Source organism: Peromyscus maniculatus, chromosome 3 (genome assembly GCF_049852395.1).
Source record: "Peromyscus maniculatus bairdii isolate BWxNUB_F1_BW_parent chromosome 3, HU_Pman_BW_mat_3.1, whole genome shotgun sequence".
Taxonomy (NCBI): Eukaryota; Metazoa; Chordata; class Mammalia; order Rodentia; family Cricetidae; genus Peromyscus; species Peromyscus maniculatus.
Genome location: NC_134854.1, coordinates 74,665,075 through 74,669,429, shown reverse-complemented (window position 1 = coordinate 74,669,429; position 4,355 = coordinate 74,665,075).

Below are 4,355 nucleotides of genomic sequence, written 5' to 3'. Positions count from 1 at the left end.
CTCAGCCTTGCCAGCCTTCCTCTCTAGGATCATTGGTCACAAATGAATGCCCACCTCTCCCGCTTGCCCTGCTCAAGGAAAGCGAGGCTTCTTACAGGAGCTCAAGACTCAGGTGAGTTCCTAAAAGGGAAACTGAGATCTGCAGGGATCTCATCACGGGTTGGGCAAAGCTGTGAGTCTAGAGATGCTCGGTCCACAGTTGACACCCACACGCTATGCAAACAGGTAAGTGCGGGCATGGGCGCAAGAGGAAAACGCTCACGTGACCCATGCCTTTAAGATGACCATTTAGGAATTTAAGAAAAATGAAAGAATGGCTCCTTCCCCAGAGAGACAGCAGCTGCAGGGTTTAGAACTCCAGCCCTGGAATTTGCAGCTTAGCTCGGCCTCTAACTGCGTAAACCTGCTTCAACATCTGAGCAATGGGAACAAGAAAAGTGCCTGCCTGAAAGCATGGTGGAGACATTTTGAAGATGAATGTGATAATGGGCTAAACTAACCACAGTAATTATTCAATAAATGTTAGCTGGAACTGCTGTAGACCGTGACAATGTAGTGATCAAGGTACCTTGTGACCTTAAAAGAATATTTTTCTGGAGCCACTGTACATGCTACATAAATGTTAACTGTTATTGTTATTATAATTTTTAGTTCGGCCCATGTAGCAATTTATCACTACAGCCGAAGGAAGCTGTCAGGCTGGTCCTTGGTGGTAAGGCTTTGCTGTCCCCTTGGCTTTGCCTCTGGGGGTAGCGAGGGGGTCACTGAACACCATGGCATGGCCAAACCTGATATTCCTCGCGACGACCTTCTCGAACGTCTCCTCACCCAGCTCTGAATGCACGAGGGGCTTCTCACAACAAATGCAGTGCCCCCTCTGAGGAGCAAGCGCCCACATTCTCCCTGCTCGGTCTTCAGTACTTTCCGGTGTGGCTTCAGGACTGCTTCTGACGCGGGATGAGAGGAAAGGAAGGTCGGTCGTGGGGGGATTTAGCACTAGGAAGGTTTTCCCATCGGACATTTTTACAACGCCATTCTTAACGGGGCCTTTCTGATGGAGCTATTTTGTTCGCTTCATGGTTTGGAGGCATGTACAGTAGCGCTTTTATCCTGAAAGATGAAGGCTCTAAACCTGGACAGTGGCTGTAAGTCTTGAATGGATGCTGTGCACGGTTTATACTCTTCCCATGCTCGACCCTGGCAGCAATTCAGACTAGATATGAGGGGTGGTTGTTGATGGCCCGAGGGGCTGCTGGGCAAGGATGTCAGCTGCTCTGTTTCCCAGACTTCCCCCGGTGTTCTGCCACTGTGAAGAAGCCCTTTTCTCTTGGCTTTCTCCGGCCCCAGCTGCATAGGTTCACATCTCAGTTATCTGCTCACCACCCACAAACCCCTAGGCAACCACAGCCTTGCCTTGTCTCTCCTCATCACTACGGTGAGAATAGCATGAAGACAAAGACTCACCTGAGATGCTCATGGGGGACTAAGTGAGATGCTGTGTGTGGAAGAACCTGAGTATTAAACCGCATGGGGGTCACCCTCTTCCTATGGAGTAAGCTGGCTTTCCTGAGCACCTGCCTCATGCCACACCCCATGCCAGTTGCTTCCCCTCGGGTTATCTTGCTGAGTCGTCACAGTCCTGAAGAACGGGCATCATCATCTACAGCAAGAGAGCTAAGGCTTGAGGGCTTAAACCCATTTGCCCCAGACCCACAGCTCTGAATGCAGAGTCGGCGTTCTGACATGGTGGGCGTGACCTCCAGGTCTGGCTCTCCCTGTAACACCCACCATACAGGGCCTGTGTAAATCATGTCTACCCCAGAGGCTCAGGGTCCGTGGACGGCAGCGACGGCTGGGCTACAGCCACCGCCCAGGAACACGACCGCAGGGGTTGCGCCAAGCTTTGTGGTTCCAGGCCATCTGTCAGGCAGGATGTGAGCTCTAGGGTATTTATGTTACCAGCCTGGCTTATCTGCCGTGAGGCAAAGCCTTCCTGGCTCAGATCTGTGGGTTCATGACTTGGCACGGTCATAGCAACCACAGGGAAGCCACTGGCTCTGCCCAGACGCTACCCGGAGTCAGGAGCCCCAGAGGAAGTGGGGGGTGGGGAGCAGGTTCGCTCACACATCCGACTGCAGGTGAGGGTTGGCCACCCCTAGCTTCCCACCTGGCCCTGTCTAGTAGAAGCAATCGTCTTCGTTTCATGGATTCTCCCATTAATTCAAAAACTGAAAACCAAAATAAAATGGCTGTTGCCTCTTTCACCCGCAGTTCACGCTCAAGTGTAAAGGAAGGCTCTTGGAATAGCTGCCCACCTACTCCTTCCTGTCCGTAGCAGTCAATGGTGGCTGGGGCCACCAGTCGCCATTTCTCCATCTCCAGCCCTGTGTCTGGATTTCCTCTAGGGAACTGCCCTTTCCCCTTCCTAGTCCCTGAGCTTTGGGCAGACTCCTACCTCCAAGGCCAAGAGAGAGAGGGCTGTGACCTGATACAAGCCGATCAGAGTGTCACATTACACCAACCACAGGATTGCTTCCGGGATGAGCCATTGATCCATGGAGATGGGAAAAGCCTTCTTTTCTAGGACTTTTCAAAAATAATTTCTAGTTGCTTACCATCAAAGGAGGAAATGGAGAAGGTTTTGTTTGTGTTTCTGTACCTCTTGGCAGGTTACATGTCCCCACTCTGAGAAACAAGAGCCTGTGACACACTACAAACCCCTCTGCATTACAGGGAAAGTCCTTTATAATTTGACAAAAACCCTTACGTCCAACCCAGTCTCTTTCCTGGCTGAGCTTCTTGCCATTCTTAGAACAAGCCTTTGGACTTCGCACAAGTCAACCACCAGGAATGCCTGCCTTTTCTATACCTAGAAAATTCGATCTGCCCATTCATCTACAGCAATGGTTCTCAACCTTCCTAATGCTGCAGCCCTTTAATACAGTTCCTCACATAGCGGTAACTCCCAACCATAAAATTATGTCTGTGGCTGCTTCATCATGTAACTTTGCAACTGTTATGGATCATAATGTAAATATCTGATATGGATCCCCGTGAAAGGGTCATTCGACGCCCAAGTTGAGAACTACTGATCTAGAGCCACATTAAATGCCTGCTCCTCAGGAAGCTCTTTAACTCCCAGGATGCCCTGCTGTTTTTTCCTTGATTTTAACCTCTCTGACTCTGCCTTCCTCTAACAAATAACTCCTAAACATCTCCATATCCCTAGAAGTTAGCATAGAACTAGAATATAGGTTTATTGGGTGTAGAGCTGGAGGGGTGGAAGGATGAATGAATCATTAAACTTAGAAAAACTAGATGGTGTAGAGCATTCTGTCCCAGCAGGCATTGCTTCTATATCTGAACAATAATAAATAGCATTTCAACTGTGTAATTATACTTATTTTTCTTTAAAGATTTGTTTGTTGTCTATACAGTGTTCTGCCTGCATGCCAGAAGAGGGCGCCAGATCTCATTACAGATGGTTGTGAGCCACCATGTGGTTGCTGGGAATTGAACTCAGGACCTCTGGAAGAGCAGTCAGTGCTCTCAACCTCTGAGCCATCTCTCCAGCCCTATAATTATACTTATTAATTGATAACTTTATAATAATAAATTGTGATGATATATTGTGTACCCTAATAAAATTTGCCTGACAATCAGAGAGACAAGGGAACAAGCCACTGCCACGTCTCACCTCACCAATTCCACAAATCCTCTGACTGAAATCCTCTGAGCCCTCACCCAAAAGGCTCAAGCTGAAAAAGCCTCTAGCTGAAAGGGATGCTTCTGCCGAAAAGCCTTTAGTTCCCATCTCCTCACACCTTATACACCTTTCTCCACCCAGCCATCACTTCCTGGGATTAAAAGGTGTGTGCTTCCCAGTACTGGGATTAAAGGTGTGTGCCACCACTGCCTGGTTCTGTTTTCTCTCCTAGACTGAGTCAATCTCATGTAGTCCAGGGTGGCTTTGACCTCACGGAGATCCGTCTGGATCCCAAGTGCTAGGATTAAAGGTGTGTGCCACCACGGCCTGGCCTCTGTGTTTAATCTAGTGGCTCGTTCTGTTCTCTGATCTTCAGGCAAATTTTGTTAGGGTACACACTATATCAGCACAATAAATTTCACTGTTTATACACATAACCCTTCCTATTTAGTCCAGTAAGATAAGCCGACTGCATCCTTCCCAACAGCAGCCAGCGAAGGCGTCAGTCATGGATGTGCTGTGGTAGAAAGGACAAGATGCTCACAGACCTCGCTTTCTTCCTTTCTCGGGTGCACAGCTAAGTTAAACTTTCCTGCCTCCCCTTGCAGTTAGGTTTGGCCATGTGACAGAATCTCAGCCTTTGGAACAT